Here is a 19,339-nt window from a genome sequence, read left to right as displayed (position 1 = left end):
TGCTAAAGCTTACAAAATTATAATAAAGATTATTTGAAAAGGGTATTACAGAGGGACATTTTTTAGCCGGCAATATGAGAAGATGATTTGAATAGAGATGGAAGAATAGAATGAGTGCTTGCTGTATTCAGTGAAACATTGTGGAAAGTTTGTCCTGGTTTGGGCATTTCTGCCAGTGGTGTTGGCGATATTGTCTGAACTGATTAATCATTCCATTCCTTCTGGAAAGTGTCTGATTGGTTTTATTTTTCAGCATAATAATCCCAAGCACACCACTGATGCAGTGAAATCATATTTGGAGAGAAAAACAGCTAATAATACCCAGACAGTCACTGACTGGCCTCCACAGTCCGGACCTAAATATTAGAGGAATGGATTTTAGTATGGAATTTCCCTTTATTAGAGATATGTATAATTAAAAAATATATATATGGACGATCATTAAAACACTTTTAAGCCAACAATCTGGTGATGGCTGAAGACTTTTGCACAGTGCTATATATGTGTGTGTGTAAAGATAGACAGATACAGCTTTAACGTTCCATAGTACAGGGACACAGCAACAAAATGGAATTAGCATCTACCAGAACTGCAAATAGTAGCGTTGTACAAACTGACAAGTGCTGATAAATATGCAAATATATGTACAACAAATAAATAATAAAGGCTATAGAATGTGAAACGTTCAGAAACTGTTGAGCAAGTACACTAAGAATATACATATGATATACACACACACACACACACACACGTATATGTTTCTATGCATGTGTGATTAGTAACAGAAAAAGGAGATTTAGATAATACGCTCACGCAGTTGTGTTTGGATATCCACTTGATTGAAGCAGGCTTAATAATATTAACATGTTCACACGGTTCTTTTTCAGCCACGTGCCATCACGGTTTGTTAAATCTTGGCCTTTCCACACTGCAACACATCAAGAGCATGTGGACACATTTATGTGTTTAGCCTCCTAACGGCGTCTGAACGCCCTCGCCGTGCTTTATACGGTTTCAATTTAATTAATGTCCACCGAAGGGCTGATGGACTGAACTGTCTGTGTCTAATTAGGCCTGCACTTGAAAAGCCAACCTCTGTGATTATTAGTGCCGTGCATTTGAGAGCCCCTTCAGCAAAGGAGCGGCCATCCAAACTGGTACTACAAATTACAGTAACGCATCTGCTGGCGTAGCTAAACGCGACACTGCAGCTTTCTCTCGCGTGCGCACCCTCGTATACCACGCACGGCACCTTCTAAATGAGCGGTTTAAAGTGCAGAAACCATAAGCTATGCGTCATGGCGGCAGCCAAAAAAGGTATAAAGCAGCTTGGCACCATGCAGACAGCACACGCACACACACACTCGTAAACCACTGGATCTAATTTACGAGCCCCTGGGTAGTGCACTTCAGCATCCTGATCTCTGTCTCTCCTCACTTTCTTTCTATGTTTGGGCCTCTGTGTGTGTGTGTGTGTGTGTGTGTGTGTGTGTGTGTGTGTGTGTGTGTGTGTGTGTGTGATTGATAATAGCACAAACTGTTCTGACTCCACAAGGAACAGAACACACTGTTCTTTCCTTCACTCTTTCCTAGGTGGATTTATCCATCTCTCATTCCTCCCGTTGCCTGCAGTGCCCAGATCTTTCTGCTGTGCCCCCCCCCCTTCGCCAAAGCACACTTGCTAACAACCATCTCCCTCCTGCTTGTGAAATCTCAGTGTCTTCTCTTACACTGCCATTCCTCTGTCTTACACTTTACATTTTTCTGTTTGTGTCGCAGGTTGTGCTCGCAAAACAGGAAAATTTGGGCAGGGCCTGAGCCAGGACTCTACTACAGGAATTGAGACATGAGTATAGTGTAGGTATAAATGACAAATATGTAATCTTTTACAGCGCATTTCAATTAAACAAGCATGTGCACTGAGCATTGACTGAACACCTACGCTTTTCTAAAAGGCAGCACGCATGGGCCCTGCAGGCTTTTTTTTACTTCATTTTATTTCTGATAGGCCACAGAAACGGCTGTGTGTCAGCGCTCTTAAACCTGGAGTGCAGATTCAGCTCTCTGAGGGGACATGGTGGTTTAAATGTGCAACCATGTAGTAGAGCAGAATAGACATCAGGCAAGAAAAGAGAACCTACACCAGTAAAACTGGGATTTAAAAAAAAAACTGGGGAAAAGTAAGTGCAGTGTGGTTCTCCATGTTTGACCTGTAGTCTACTGTTTAACAGCATCAAGCTAAAACAACAGAAGCCCTGTTTTAGCTTTATCAAATAGATTTTTGTAATGTCTACTCAATCACGAGTCAATAGCTTGAAATGGAGCATCAGTAAAGACAAAATGAGTTTAATGACCCACTTGGGCCTGCAATCCAAAATCTGCCAATTGTCCACATGCCAAACTCAGAGCAACTCTAGTCACATGACAATGACGCTTAGTTTAGAGGCCGCAAAACCACACACACGCACGCACACAAGAGAATAGACACACGGGGGAGGGTAGCCAGGGGGAAGGGGATTAGGAGCCACAGGAAGACTGGGTCTGATAACACATTCCTGCACACACCAGGTTGACCACACATATGACGAGCACTGCAAAAATCATTAACTTTACCACCACTGTAAATAGAGCAGGTTTAAGGCAATCAGAATAACAGGACAGCAAGTCACACACAAACAGACGGAATAACAGAAGAAAAGTGAATTTACAAACCAAAAGATGTGCGGCGTTATTTACAGGGATCAGTCCTACGCTGTGGGAATGTGAACTATTTAATACTTAAAATATTTTTCTTTGGAAAAAAGTTGAATACCTACAGCACAGAAACTGACATGGAATTGCTAGTTTATTGCGACGATTACTCTTCAAAATGTTTTTGGCTTACCAATTCACAACTCAATGCTGTCAATTTTAAGCAGACAGCAACTAAGAAAAGACTTGTCCTCGAGGACACAAAAGCCCAAGCACAAGTTAAAGATGATTATAAATGGATTTCCTTCCTTATTGTTGGACTTGCCAGTGTAAACCAGCAGGGTTTTTGCCATTGCTAGGGTTTAGTAGCTATTGTGCTCAGTAAAGTTGTGCTTTTGTCAGGAAATGGGTAAACTGGAATCTTGACAATGTACTTACTGTCCGTGTCTGGTCGTGCACCCTGAGCAAGAAAGGCAGCAGTTTGTAAAAATTTACTGGTCGGGTTCCCAAACACGCAGCGGTAAGTTGGGAATTGGCAATTAGTTAAAGTGAAAACACAAAGTGAGTAAACAGGGCTTTTTACCCAAGGAAGTGATAAAAACCAGTAAACAAACAGGCAGGAAGCCACAGAGAGTCAGATTCTTGTATGTAAGGTAGTTTGTGGGCATGGCTTCTACCCCCCCAAGCATGAGTTAGCAACTGTCCTGTGCATGATACAGAGCTCATGTAGGATCTGAAAATATGGACAGATTTCATGTAGTGTTGATAATAAATATAAATATTCAATGAATATGCAGATTATCAAGTCCATGCAGTCATCTGGTGATTTCTAGCAACTTTTTTGAGCATGCACTACACACCTTGTGGTTTGTGCACATGAGCCCTGGGGTGTGTGTGTGTGTGCGTGTGTATGGGGAGGGGTTTCGTCTGTTTGTTTCGTCTCCCAGGTCAGCTGTGTTTGCATAGTAGACAGTCCAGTGTTTTAAATCTTGTTTGCCTTTCTTATACCTATAGGCCTTGTGTGCTCATGTAGCATTCTTCTGACACCTCCCTCTGAATAAACTGATCAGACGTCACTCGCTATCACAGGACGAGTTTTCAAATCCAGTCTGGCATACGGGTTTAATCGCTCAGTGTGACAAGCCTTACGTCCTCACACAGATTGCAGTAATGTTAACGCCTGCCGTGCAGGTATGCATTTGTTGACATGGCATCCCCTAAGCCTCAGTGTTCCATGAGACATCTGTAAGTGGTGTGCAGGTTTGTTTGTGTCTAGCTGAAAGGCAGCAAGCCAAGGCTGAGTAGCTGCAGCAGCAGAGTGGAACGAGACTATCTCTACTCAGCAAAATTAATGGTGCAGTGAGTTTTCTCCAGGTCAAGGGTGCCACAGTTTTTAATCAGGCTCTCTTTCTTTAGTTTCAGGTCCAAAGTTAACTAAAAATACTTAGTGCCCACCCTAGTTACCTTAAAGACAAGATTCTTATAAGTAAACATACAAAATAACCTGCATACCATTGTTTTGTCTTGCATACTCTCTCATGTGGGAGTGAATTGGGTTTGCCAAACAAGATTTATTAAAAAAAAAAAAAAAAACAAACAAAAAAAAAACCCCCAACAAACTTTCACCTTGCTTTAACAGGCGTTAGTTGCAAATGATGCCATATCTTGTATAGGCAGGTAAATGAAAGTAAACAGGGTTTATATAAGTCGAGTGATTAACAAGAGCAAAGTCTCACTGTTTACAATAAGGAGTAAAATAAATCATAATTTGATTGCATGCATTTCATCTATTTCCGAAAATCTGCTTTGTGGCTACTTTTATTGTGAAAAATATGACACAAAAATGAATTTGAATTGAATAACATTAAATAAAGAGCCTAATTGATTTTTCTTGCTTGTCAGATAGTTTGTCAGACAATATACCAATGCAGCAGGAAAAAAAAAAAACGAAATCAAAAACACAATGTATTCATCTGTCCTGTGAAATTGCCATGGTCAAGCATATTTACATTAGGCAACTGGAATGTACAGAAACAGATCAAAAACTCTTTTACAGCCCAAACATTTCTCAGAATACTGCTCATGGTGTAGAGTAGGATTTCCTGGTGCTCCAAAGCTCATTTTCCCCGCATGAGCGCTTTGAATCGAGGAGCTGCGAATGCAAATGGAGCCATGTTGTATTGATTCCTTTTTTAACGACTTTGTTACGCCACTGACTGTCCTTTATAAAAGCAGCTTCGGCTGGTTCGCTCAAGGGCCTCTGCTTGATAAACTTGTCTGACTTCAACACGCACCCCCCCCCCCATTTCCCCACGCTCTTTCCTCTGCAACGTGACTCACTCTGCACAGTGTTGGCTTTCTCGCTTTCAGTGCTGTAGAGGGGAGAAAACAGGTTGACTGACTGATGGTTCACCTGATTAACGGTGACGCGAGCACCCGACGGAGACTTGTGCACAGGCAGCTTACTGCTGCCCTGCCTCGCTGACAAAAGCCACATTATTCTTCCAGCTTTGGGTAGGAAAAGCATGCCAAGAAGCTACTGCAGGGCAGCGATTATCTAGGAGTAAAAATATTGTCAGTGGTGTTATACCCAAGAACAGGTGCTGTGCTTGTTCCAGGACATATTCGCATTACACAGTAACACCCTTTCAACACACTTAGACTTTACAGTATACAGTTTTAGAAGAACAGAATCCTATTCGGTGTCACTTCTGTTCAATAGGTAAATCAAATCAAACAGACGCACCTCTTTAAAAGAGCTTTGCTTGACCCTGTCCATAACCTGCAACAAGTTAAACAATGACTTCTAGCTTTGAATAATGAACACCGCTAATAGGCCAGCTCAGCTCGTTACGCTCTTCTTCAGAAAGAGATTTTACAGACGGTTGATATTTGGAGCCTTACCAGCCTCACCTCAAACTCATAGAGTGTGTCACAGTTTAAGTCAGAGATCAGACTAAACATTTCACGGGGGAAATGTTTACACAAGACATTTCTCCTCTTTTATTTAACTAGGGCGCTCTCGAGGTGAGCTCAGGACACAGTTCACATGCGTGGCCCTCAGGCTTAAAATAGAGCTGTGAGGATCCATCTCTCGTGCACAGCTTGCAGTCGGTAAACGCGACGCGCTGGCAGAAAGCGTAAGACCACAATCCACTCGGGGCATTTAAATCCATGTTGGTCACATGTGGAACGAGCAGCCAAGGATCGCCTTTTTTGACCCACGTCAACACTTTCTCAGACTTTTATAGGCTAGAGTGGTAAGTAAACAGTAGCAATGAATAAGAGCTAGTCGAATTGTATCCAGCTGCATACATGTGGTCTTCGCAAGGTCAATTTTGGTCAATGCGATTGCTAAAAGATCGGAGGACATTCAAGAAGTGCAGCTGGTTTTCCAAGAAATAAAACCTTACAAACACACACACACACACACACACACACACACACACACACACACACACGTGAGATGCACACTGGTGGAACAATTGGGTTTCCAGTCAGTGGGCGTAGGCTGTGGTCAGCTACATCAGCCTCGGAAAGACAAAACGAGGCAGTGACGAACTGTGATGTCACAGTTGCGGGGGTGCTACGCAGGGTCACAGCGTCCGTCAGACAAGGGAGTTCCACCCTCTGCACTCGGTGCTGAATCATTCCAGTCTGACACAAACACACTGCAAGCTCTTTCTAGCTTACATTCACACACACATGCAAATGTACATTGTTCCAGCACCCGGCATATTTGCAAGTCCTTAACAAACATGGTGCACAGAAGCTGCCAGGTTATAGAAAAGAAGTCCAAGCCATGGAAACTTTTTAAGGTAGCATTCTGTTTCTCAGGACCAAGTACAGAACTGGAAATCTCTGCTGTAATCAACCTGTCCTCGCTGTTGTACAAACCACCATTTTTTTCCAGACTGTGTAAAAGCACCAATATGAGCCACACACCAAATATAAAGCAATAATGTTGTCATGGAACCTTCTGTTTAAAGCTGTGTTTATGTTTTTTGATGATGAGAGTTAAAAGCAGTAAACTCCTCACAGTTCATTTTTACAATGATATTATGTTTGAACACTTTGAATGGAGAGCACGTGGTCGCCCAGCCCACTATATCAGTGGGCTCCCAAAAAAAAAGGAAGAAAAAAAAGAAATAAAAACCCAGAGCAAGGTTCCGGGAATTGCACCCTGTGTCTCGTGCTCTTGAATTAAACTTGTATAGTGGTCCTGCAAATTATGATGCGTTGCATATTGAGCGCTCCGTGTGTTCTTATTCTCTTCTCATTGTTGAATTGACTCACATACATACATGTAAATTCTGAACTGACCTAAGAAAATCAGCGAATCTTTCACCTGAGAAATATATACTCTCATAATAAAAATGATCCGAAGATGGTAAAGCAACATTAAATTCTCAATATAAAATCTTTTCATTAATTAGTGTTAAAAATCTGAAAATATATCCGTGTAGACTACTGAGGCACCTTTTGGGGAGAAGAGCAGGCTTAAACTTTTTTTTTTACATTTCGGACGAATTCAGAGGTACAGTGTAAGTTAGCACTGTGGTTAGTCCTCCGCTGTTTTAAGTCTGAACCACACTACAGGATGGTGTCTCAAAATTGTCTACAATTTAGACTTGTTTAGTTGAAAATGCTTGCCTGCCCAGATGCTGCACTTAAATACGCTGCACTACAAAACACTCCTAGATCTACTCACAAACCTGTTACATCTAGAATATTGCGATCAAAAAACAGACAGGACGATTTTTTTTTTTACTGTCCCAGAAAAATTAATGTCCCAAAGCTTACTCAACAATTCAAAACAGAAGAGAGCATCATGGCATGTGTCAAACACAAATTACATGGTTTGCTACCCGTAAATAACCACAGACCTATGGCGTAGACATCTGAATGACGTTACTACAAACAGCCACGTGCACAAACGCTGTATTATGACTTACTTGACAAAGATCTGAAAGGGCAATTAAACTCACCCCATGTGCTGCACTTGTTTGTGTCTTTGACGTAAACAGAAAACTATTTGGGTGGGATATCAAATCATTCTGCAAATTTCACCTCTGTGAAGTCTGTGAAAAGTAAAATTAGACAACAGCATGAACAAATATGCATCTTTGACATTCCTATCTCCTTTCTCTTTTACTGAACTGGATTTTTCAGGTTCTGATAGGTCTGATAATCGCTTTCTAGTTTACAGGCATCTCTTATTTCACTGTAGGGTCGAGTCAAAAATCATAAATGCTAAAAATATTTTCAATATCATTTAAGATTCTACATAGGTTCCCTGGTGGTCTAGTGTTTAGGATGCGGCTCTCTCACCGCTGTGGCCCAGGTTCGATTCCCGGTCAGGGAACCAACCCCAGCCACTTTTAGTGCCGATCCCATGCCCGGATAAATTGGGGAGGGTTGCGTTAGGAAGGGCATCCAGCCTAAAAACATGTGCCAAATCAAACATGCGGATGGTCCGCTGTGGCGACCCCTAATGGGAGAAGCCGAAAGAAAGTTTATTTAAGATTCTACATCTTGTAGAACAAACCAATTATTAGAGGTCCATCTGGGTGTCATTTAGTAACCCCCGCCACCTCCTCCACAACTTCTTGTTAGGTAGAAGAGGTTAAAGATCAGGAAAGCTTGAATGTCCTGATGACTTTTTAGTGCTACAGCAAACAGAGAACCTTCATAAACTATTTTGTGGCACCTCTAATCTCTACACAACATACATTCAGAGGGACTGAAAAAATTCTATACTATGCTGCTTGTATCGGTCATTTGTTAATTGACTGACTGGGTCATTCTTGGTAACAAACAACCCTCTACAATAATGTTTTTTTGCCACTTGATTTATCAAAATATACAGAATATACACTTTTGATAAAGTCTTTTAGAGTGTTGGTATAACACGCAATTCTATTTAACAGCCATCAGCTTGTTCCTACTAAAAGGCATTCTGGTGTTGCTAAGATGCTAGAAATCCATTGTCAAAACAACAACAAAAAACAAAACATACAACTGTGGTGATAAGAACATCATAAGCTTTGTCTAAACTACTATCTATAACAACTGATAACCCGGCGTCTGGTTTTGCTTGGTCAACGCAAGGGGGCTTGTGATGAGACGTGACGCTAATGAGGCGTCCGTCATTGTCCATGATGTCCCAATCACTTGGTACAGAGAATCCATTAACCCGCATGACCTTGCATGGCTGCTGCTCAGCTCTGCCTGAGGAAGATCCTGACAAAGAACCTTTTCCAGTCAGCCAGTTGAGTCTCTTTACACCAGACCAACCTGCATCTCTTCTGAAGGAGGACGTAAAAGGAATCAAGAGTCCACTTGTGCTGAGCATTTCATGTGGCGTACTTAATAGTGATTTGAATTTCATTTCCAATCCAAATCAAACTCGCGGACTAATAAGCAAATGCTTCTCTTTACACAAAGCTCACGCGGCCTTTCAGACTTTACAGTACCAGATTGCGCCACATATTTATCCAAAAGTTCTTTGATGACAAACAGAAATGCCTCACTGTGATGCTAATAGTAGGATTGCTACGGAAAAATTGAATGCAATTACCTGAGGAGGCCTAATACAAGTATAACCAAAATAACACTGAGCAATTCAGGCGATGCAAAGCAGCCCATGTTCTGAACTAAATGTTCAAATGTTACCCTAATGTAAGCAAATGAGTGAGAGACAGGGCTTGGAACCCCTCACTCTCACCTTCCTTTTGTCCATATAATGATCATTTGTACTGTACACAAAAAGGCAACATCATGTGAAGGGTGTGAGTGATGACATGGGGCTGTTTTCTGCCGGTGGCCAGATTAAAGGAAAGCAGGTTTATTTGTTGAATAGCCAAACAGCTGGGCAGAGTGGTGGCAAAACTGCACCAGAGCCAGGCAAAGGGCTGATGGGAAGATTAGACAGAGGTCGATTTCACAGATGAAAACCACAGGAAGAAAGCAGGCAATATAATGCCATGATCTTTCGTCACTTGTCTAGCCTAATACTTATATAACAGGACATTTGTCATGTTATCAAAATTGTTGATATGATCAAAAGCATGTGGTGAACATTTTTATAAACTAATTGCAATTTTTTTCAAATCTTTTTTTTATTATTATTATTATTATTAAATAGATGAAACCCACTACTTTTTCTTTCTTGGTATACAATATTTGAGAATGACACTTTAAATGACACCATTAATCTATTATGTTGTCAGGATTCATCATGTCATTATAAGCTGAAAAAGTGCACAAATCCATATGCTAGGAGAGCAGTATATTAGTATATAGTATATTATATTATTATATATTAGTATTCATCAAGATTATGCATTAGTACTTTAAAGATGAAAAAATCTATTTGTCTGTCTGTCTAATCATTTCTATTTAAATGTTCACTGCATATTCACATCAACAGCATTTAAATTGAGAATGTAATCATTTTCATGCAGTCTGCCCTAACAACAGGACACATAATTTATTTATTACAGTTTGTTAAATACATTTCACAACAATTTATCAGCATTATACAGGAGGTGCAATTATGAGTAAGTTTGGTTTCAATTTGACTTTTTCCAGCAGGGTAAAAAAAAGTAAACTCTAACAGAAGTTCTGTCAGTATGGAAAGAAGAGGTTATACGCTTATTCTAAAGCTTCTAGCACTTCTACAGAAACAGACAGTACGGATTTTATAGCAAAAATCACATAACTGCTAATTTGGTAAAAGTAAATTCAAAAGACATTTAATGAGCATTTTTTGGAAGAAGTCTCCAGAATCAGCACTTTGTATCAGTCAGAAATAAAGTTGTCCACCACAGGTTTTGTCTTATCAACCTAAAGAAGGGTGTGTGTGTGTGTGTGTGTGTGTGTGTGTGTGTGTGTGTGTGTGTGTGTGTGTGTGTGTGTGTGTGTGTGTCTGGAGGTAGGGGGCATTAAGAAAACTATTTATATCTGCTGAATTGTAAGTGATCATTGTTTCCCAGATGTTCCACAACGTTAACTGTGAATATTAATTGACGGGTGTAAATGTAGTAGTGTTGGCAATCTGCTTATGTACAAGAGTAATAAAAAATTAATTGGTTTGGTATTGCTTAGTAAAAGAAATGAACTCCACATTCACCTTGCTTATGGGAAATGCAACTGAACTAATTACTGTCACTTACAGTGACATTTTTCACAACAGTGCAACTTGGACAAAGTTCAAAGCTACAGATCAAACCGATTTCCAACGCTTGCAGTTTCATGGTCAGAGGTTTATGCTTCACAATTGCCTTGCAACCACACATTAAATAATTTTTTTTTTTTTACTTCTGAAGGCTTCGAGCATAAACCTGCCTTAAGGATGCTGAGGCAAAGCACTTGAGAAAATCCATAGACACTGTGATGGATCAAGAGGCTATGTACCAACTCAATGTCATAACACACGTGTTAAGCATCTGGACTACTGAAGCAGAAGGTTGTAAAGACCACCAAGAAACAGTTATTAACAGCTTCTTTGCATCTATTATTAATCAGTGGTTCGAACATTCTACTACGCTACTATAGAGTGTCGACTGCTCTTTAAAAATCAATTTGTATTATAATTCATACACATAAATATCAACATGACAGTAAGGCACATAGCTGGAAAAAAAAGCCTGGCACATTCACAAGCATAACTTAACATATTTAGTAAAGAGGAATCTATTAGTAGCTGGTCTTTCTTCTGAACACCCTCTTCACTAAAATTCTCAAGATTCCCAGCAGCTGGTATTACGGTACTCTGGGCTGACCTCAGTGAACTTTTGCACGTATATATCCAACACAAAATGTCTTTTCCCGCCTCATCTTTCAAAAAGAATCAACAGTCCCCAGGCCACAGGGCCTACAGGAGCAATTTAAGTGAGTGGTCCAAAAAGCCTTGCGTCCTATAGAGATCAAAGCTGTTCCTGTGTAGCCAAACACACCGGGGGGAGCAAAGGAACATCAGTTTGCACAGCAAACGGCAGCTGTTCCAAAAAGGGAGAGTTACCTGCCCCCACTGCACTGCACAGACCAACCCTTCCCCCAATCCCAAGAGTGTAGCCTTTAGTCATTTTTAACAGCCATTACACTTCCATAACAAAAAGTTCAGCATTAAACACAGCCCCATCATTTCATTTTCTTTACTGTTGAATTTTTGACGATATTACAAGACAATGAGAGGACGCACTTTATTCTATGTCTTGCCTGCAATAAAGTTTTGAGTGGTGTTGGGCACGTACAGTCCAGTCTGGGTTTTCCAGGTTACTCTGGGCACAAGACAATTTGTAGTGATCCTGGCTACATCTCAGAGCTCCAATCATGCTGTGATGGCCACAAGGTAGCTTGAGCATGCTCAAGACTTTGGCAAACCCTCTGCTTGTGGCTTAACTAACAAAAGAACGGCAGCTTAAATTCTGGCTAAATGGTTTCACAAGAGACCGTGCAGAACAAATGAGTCTTGTCTTAAGTAAGGAAAAAAGATCGAAGTTGTTCCATACAGCAGTGCTGCTTGGACATTATTCCGTTTATTATGCAAGTTGATGACCCCTAGTCTCTGCTTTTGATCAGGGAGGGGGGTGTAATGAAGCAGTCAGCTACTAAAGATCTTTGCTGTGCGCTAAGCCAGTCAATAGGAGGTCAGCCATCTCTTTCTCCATCTGCCTGGAAATGCACTGCAAGAGCAAGGGGGGCAAACGGAAAGAAAGGCATAGACAGATTACACAGGCAGAGCTATCTGATGATCTTCAGGCTGTTCACTCTTACTGTCAACCTTATGTTAACACTAGTGTTGTTGTCTGAGTAACACCTGTGTCTATGATCTGCTCTCTGATGCTAGGGACTGTCCTGCTTAGGGATTACCGTTGGATGAACATCCCGGGCTAACGCTATTAATGAATGTGGTTATTTACAGTGTATCGGCGAAGTTGGGTTCAATGATAGGGGTATCATGGGTTTAGAGCAAGTCTGGCTGGACAATTGGCTTAAAGGATGCCTGATTTTTTTTCTGCCACTTGTGCTTGCAACCATACAATATTTTTATCTTACAAAGTCCAAGTGTCAAATACTGACAAGTGCGGAGGTTTTAAAAAAAAACCCTTGTAAAGATTCTGTTGTACCTAAAAGAAAAAAAGTTATCATGATTCATCTTAAAGCAAAACAAAAACACTATAGCAAATCTTTGTTTTTCTTTCCTCAAGGAAAACATAAGCATTGCACAAGTTTAAAACACAGAACAGTAAATAGGGAGTACAGTTGGGACTTGCCAGAGTAGTGACGCTTTATGATGATGTGAAAATGGTCATACCATATATGGTCATGTGACCATCTACCAGTGACCTTGCACAATATGCAACATGGCTAAAAACAAGCAAACGTATTAAAATGAGATAAATGATGTATGAGGGGAGTTTTTATTCTCAAATCACAAAGGTACTCCAATCTCTGATTTAAACCATATTTGCTAATCAACTTTAATTAACAGAGATATCCACAGCAACATTACCAACCGACATACATCTATGCGCAGTGCTTAGGATGTTAGTTACTATTGCTCAAGCGTTTTTGCATGCAAAGTCATAGTTAAGTAACTATGCTGTCTTGAAATAGACCTGCAAGAGCATTTAAGGCTGTGGCAACCTGTTTATTTCTATCTATCCTAGTGCATTGCAGTGTATTACTCATTGCAGAACCAATCATCTGAACATGAATTGGATAATAATTGATAATTGATCAGTTATTAAGGCTTTGTCCTTTTAAACCAAAGAGGCCAATTTCAAATACAATACTTTTGTACATCTGACATTTCCACCCAGATGTGGTTATTCATCAAACTGTTACTAACAAATTGGATTGGTCTTTAGATGCAGTAGGATTCAATTTTCCCTTCCCTTAAATTAGGAGACCCAAACCTTTTTCAGCCATACAATGTCCTTGTGTATATGATATCCATATTGATATGCTTTACCTGTGTTGGAGTGGAAGCTCTTAAGTGACCTGCGTACACTTGAGCAGCCCTACTGAACACCTCTGGGATGAACTGATGGCTAAACGAGCACAAATCTCCACAATCCAGTAGAACATCTTCACAGAACGGTGAGCAAATGTGGATTAACGTGGAAAGGGATGTTGCAACAGCACATAGGAAGCTTATGGTCAGGTGTCCACAAAATTTTGTCCATATAACAAATTATACCATATAATATTTAGCCTAGATGGAATGTTTTTGTGCCTCAGTGTGGCCACACTTCCACCTTGGCCATTGATGAGATTGATTTTACAACTTTTCAATGTTTAATGGTGGACAATCCCCCATGTGCTGTTGTTCTATGATCTAATAAACTTGTTTAAAGCACATCTTTCCCCTGAGTAGGGGGTCCCGTCTCAGGGCGACCCGTTTGCATGTTAACGAAAGGGGCGTTCCTCGGAAACTGAATCCCACTCAATTAACTACGATGACCGCAAACCATCACTTGAGAGCGGAACCTGACATAATGTGATCCTTCAGCGCAACCACAATGAGACGATCCTAGCAGGCACTGCAGGCTGATTATTCCAACACGGCTGGCACAGCTCGGGCTGCGGCTGTTAAAAAAATAAAAAATAAAAAAAGCCTCATTGCTTAGCGCCTGCACGATGCAGACAAGAGAACTCAATACAAGCACTGAGATAGCCACCAATACATAAGTGCTCAATTCCAAAGAATATGCTGACAAAGCTTAAACAACCAAGAAAAATATATATTTAGACACTTACCAGTGCCGAGGTGTGGCTATTAAAGAAATTCCTCACAGCATGTTAGCAGTAACTGCTGGCTATTCATAGTGAACCCAAATCCCCAGTCAAGGTCATTTTCTCAGCGAGTCTTTTAGTCATCGCTTCACATATTGGTGCTTTACAAGCCTTTAATCCTCAACCACAACTATCAAGCAAACAACTTAAAATTAAATAAAATAAAAATAAAAAAAAGAATCAAAAAAGGTAAACACGTTATTGGGCTTTTTAAAGACATGATAGAGTTCGTTCTTCCTGGCATACAAGAGGTGGTAAATGTTTATTTAATAAATGATTTTAAAAAATTTAAATAAAAACGTTGCTCTTTGCAAGGAACAAGTTTTATAGTGCAGATGACAGTACAGATGAGGATGTCGGACTAAAGGACTAATGTGTTGCTGCATCACTTCAGTTGAATAAGATGAATGGAAACTTTAGGAAAGTTTAGGAAACTCAACAAACTCAACTCAATAGGAAAAATAATTGTGAGAATAATTGTGGACAGCAATTAAGAGCAGATGTTAGGTATGAAGAGTTATAAAACGATAATTATAAAGATAATATGCAAAAAGGTTAATCTGAGAGGATTGTTTCTTAGCCATCATTTTTTTGTTGTAACACAAAGGGGTTTTCGCCTTTCCCTATTAATCCTTACTGTCCAAATGACAAAGTATTAATGACGGCACTGTAAATGCCAATTAAACAGATTATTCAATAAGCAAGTGTGCCTTTTGATTTTTTTAAGGCATGACTTGATAAAAAAAAGGAAAAAAAAAAAGGGGAGCCAATCCGCCAAAATCATCCATTGTCTCGTTATATAAGCTCTAAATTAAATGACCTGCTTGCTCTTATGTTTTGCATTCAGAGCTTCTGTTGACATGCCCTGAACATGGGAAAAAAATTGTGTCTCCACAATGCATCTTTGGCCCAAGAGCAGTGTGTTTTATATTCCACGGGTTAAAAGAAAAAAAAAAATGTAAGGGTGACTGGCACTATTTTAACCCTGGCGCATTCCCAGGACGTTTTAATTAAGAGGGCTTATTAATATGTTCGAACAGAAAGTAGTAGAGACTCAATTAAGATATGATTAAAAGATTATAAAGCTTCTTTTTGCTCTATTTGTGTGTGTGTGTGTGAGTGAGTGAGTGAGTGAGTTCATTAGGTTGTATACAGAGATGCTTTAATGAAAGCCTTTTTTAATCTTAGCATGAATCAAACCATCTCAAAATACGCAGTTTATTAATGACCCATGTTTTTACGTCAGGAGCAAAGAAATGAACGGAAATGAGTGGGATGCTCTGACTAACATCACATAAACTCCTAAAAACACACGAGGATCTAAAAACAGCATGGATGACTCCTTGCATGATTGAGCAAAGTGTAAATGTACAGTGCTCATTTTCTGAACACCGAGATCCACTTATCAATAATTTACTAAACTCTTACGACAAGAAGTCTTTCATGAAGTACACACACTGTCCATTTTATTAAAAATGCCTGTTTGTTCGCTCTTCATATATCAGCAGAACAATACATTAACACGGATCAAAATTCACAATGCTCCCATGGGGGAAGACAGTGGCTTTGACAGAATGGCTCTTATGAGAACCAGGGTAAGTGGAAAAGCATTTCAAGACACACAACATGAAGGCAGAAGAGCTACGACAGCTAAAGATCAGCTAGGATTTTACTCCAGGAGCTAAGCAAAATAAATTGACTCTAAACAGAGCACAGACTCACCTAAGTGTCCCTTATATAAGGGCCAGATTTGTGTGGGGCCCTGACTCTTTGCTGCATTGAAAAAAATAAAATGCTGATCAATGCAATTAACGTCACAAATAGCTCATAACAACATATCTTAAAGGTAAGATTAGACCTTTTTAAGATTACGGTGCTAACACTTTGGTGGGTCCGACATTTCACTTTCTGACTGATAGCATCCGAATGCAATCAGGTAGAAAATCGGTTTTCACACAGGCTTTCCTCAGTTGCTTAATATGCTTTTGAGAGAAAAAAAATCCTGGCTTTATTAATTAGCTTTTTGTCTAAATTCTTTGTATACATTATGAATACCTGTGCATAAAAGTGCATCACTATATTTTATGAAACTTTTGTTGTGGTGCTACAAACAATGGTGGGATGTTAAACGAATGTTAAAGACATCAGATAATAAAAGGAGCCAGGTGGTCATGATTTGACCCTTGGAAAAGGCATCTGTAGCCTACCTGTTCTCTGACCCACAAACACAAAGCCTGCATCATGGATCCTGGCTTTTTACAAGAACCACACCATCTGTCCCTATCACCACCTTTTCTGACCTGGGCCATGGGTTTGGCATTCATAGAAAGCAGACAACTATGTGCAATAAAAAGCCAATTAATCATTTGACTAGTGCACAAAACCTGCCTATTCCAACATGCTTCCATCATATAAAGCATATAGGTGGTGCGTTCACACTAAGTATTTTTAAAACTCGATTGTTTCTGTCTGGATGCACCAATCACTCTTTTCCAAAAGTGCCATCGGATCTCTCAGAATTATCTGACATTGTCGCAGGAACTCGGCTCACTCTCGACAAGCTTTTTGTTGACAACTTATGCAAAACGTCAAACATGCAAAAGCAGCGTGCTGCTCTGTGTTCATGTGGAAGATCTGCCAAACCATGTAACACTCACGTAACGCATGCTGACGTCATCAAACACCCAGAATGAAAGCAGAAGTTTTTGCGAGCACCACCAACCCATCGAAATTCATTAACCGCAAATCATTCTGGATACAAACTTGTGCTAAATAAGCATATGTGCAGAAAATACTGTTCCAGCGATCCACACTGAAAAATCTATTAATACATGCCAATATGATTATTAACCACTGGAAAAAAACTATCGAGAACCTGGTCTTTGCATCTTTTACCCAGCGTGCTTTACAAATGACTTCTACCCACAGGTTTTAAATGCTGTTCCTGTATAAAGCTTGTATACAACAGACTAAAATGAAGTTTAACACACAAGCATTCATGAAAATACATGATGTGAAAATAATCAGTGAGAGGTGAGTATAGGGCAATAAAATTTACAGAACAATAAACACACTATGTTGTGTAAAGTATCTGAAATGTGCAGTTAAGGCCGAAGGTCTGAAGTTCAAATCCAGGTCTTGCTGTAACTCTTGGGTCCATCAGCAGCACAATCAACATCTCAGTCTCAAGTATTAGGAATGAAACTGGGCAAAATGTACAGCTGCATAAAACATCCCTTATTGCATCTCAGATTAGATGAGAATTAATAGAGTGGCGACACTGAAGACAAATTCAAATTGTGGAAGAAACTAATCCAAACCCTGGTACCAGTCACTTTTGACTAAAAGTGAGTTTACAATGCAAATGAAACCCATCCGTGGTGCATCTCTCTCACTTACTCCAACCGCGGCTACACTGAAGCCACTGTTCTTCTGATTATAAAATATTATATTCTTTACAACCAATTACACACGTTTCCCTACAAAACACAATTTCACACACCGTGTGTGTTTTTTTTTCACATTAACCACAAAACACGGACACGAGATGCGTGTAAAACGGCTCGCTAAACAGCTAGCTAACCTGAACGTTCATACCTAGTAGTAATGCTAGCATGTTAGCGTGGCTCAGCTAGCTAAGGAACTGGTAGCAGGAATTTAGAAAATACCCTCAAACTTTGTAGAAACAAGAGACACGTAGTGAATGTGTAAAAACGTGTGCCCAAGCTGGGCAATAATCCCGGCTGGTTAGATGTAAGGAGAATAGAAGCAGCAGTACTGAATAGCTTTGCTACAGGCTAATTAGCTGTAGAGCTACATTATGGACTCTTACCTTGAGACTCCTCCGGCTGCCCGCGGTTGCTCGGCTTGTTGAAGCGTGTAGGAGTCGAAAAGACAATGGAACCCTTAAACCGCTCCTCCGACTGCTACCAAGAGACGGAGTTAATTTCCCTCTTGTTTTCTCTTTCGCCCTAAATCGGTTTAATTCGAAGTGAAGTCGCGACACCGAGTCTAGTCGCCCTAGTCCTGCCTGTAATCCATCTAGGAGCGGCGTGGAAGCGAGGCTAAGCGCTCGGGCTACCAGTGAAGCTCCCGGGCTCTGTGCGTGTCTCTAGCAGTGGAGCTCCCCGGAGTCCGGCGGTGAGACCGCAGCATAACCAGCGGCTGCTCTACTATTAAAACAGGCGAGCGCTCGAAGTGAGTGTGTGTGTAAGAGTGTGTATAGTCCGTAACGTTACCCACTCGGCCGTATTTTGCCAGGCTCAACCGCATTCCTCCCTCTATTGCACAATGAGCCGCTATAATTTATTCATGAGCTCACGGGGACGAAGTCTCTCTCGCTCTCTCTCCCTCCCTCCCCGTGTGTGTGTGTGTGTGTGTGTGTGTGTCTGTCTCTCTCTCTTTCTCTCTCTCTCCTGTATCAAAAGGAAATAGAAGCAGTTTTTGTTGCTCACCCCCCGTCTCTTCAGGCCAGATTAACAGATCAGCACATCGAGCGACTTGACGATCCCTCGGTGACACGGGTTCCGTCTTAAACCGTGGGCTGGGACACTAAAGAGTATGTTAAACTCGCGCGCCACCCAACACTGTAACTTTAACCAGCCGCTATTCAGTCACGCTGCTGCTTAAACATAAGTGCACTATTTATTACAGTAGGATGCGGTTGGGGATGCAGCCCGCATACGCTTCAGTACAGTAGATTGCAGTCTGACATGTGATCCAAGTATTTATTTAGTGTAGTGTGGTATTTACTATAGTGTTTGATTTTATTTATGTATCACCAGTAATATATATATATATATATATATATATATATATATATATATATATATATATATATATA

The 19,339-nt window shown here is 40.4% G+C and overlaps 1 protein-coding gene across 1 annotated transcript in view; it reads right to left on the bottom strand.

The window, feature by feature from the left end:
* The window catches only part of zmiz2 (zinc finger, MIZ-type containing 2), a 35,047-nt gene extending 16,140 nt beyond the window's left edge, over nucleotides 1–18,907 (bottom strand). Inside the window, exon 1 of the mRNA XM_083569307.1 lies at nucleotides 18,329–18,907. The gene's annotated coding sequence lies outside the window, so the exon portion shown is untranslated. The remainder of the gene's footprint in view (nucleotides 1–18,328) is intronic.
* Nucleotides 18,908–19,339: the final 432 nt, after the last annotated feature.

The sequence above is a fragment of the Silurus aristotelis genome (genome assembly GCF_946808225.1).
Source record: "Silurus aristotelis genome assembly, chromosome: 18".
Lineage (NCBI taxonomy): Eukaryota > Metazoa > Chordata > Actinopteri > Siluriformes > Siluridae > Silurus > Silurus aristotelis.
This window is presented reverse-complemented; position numbering and strand designations above follow the sequence as displayed.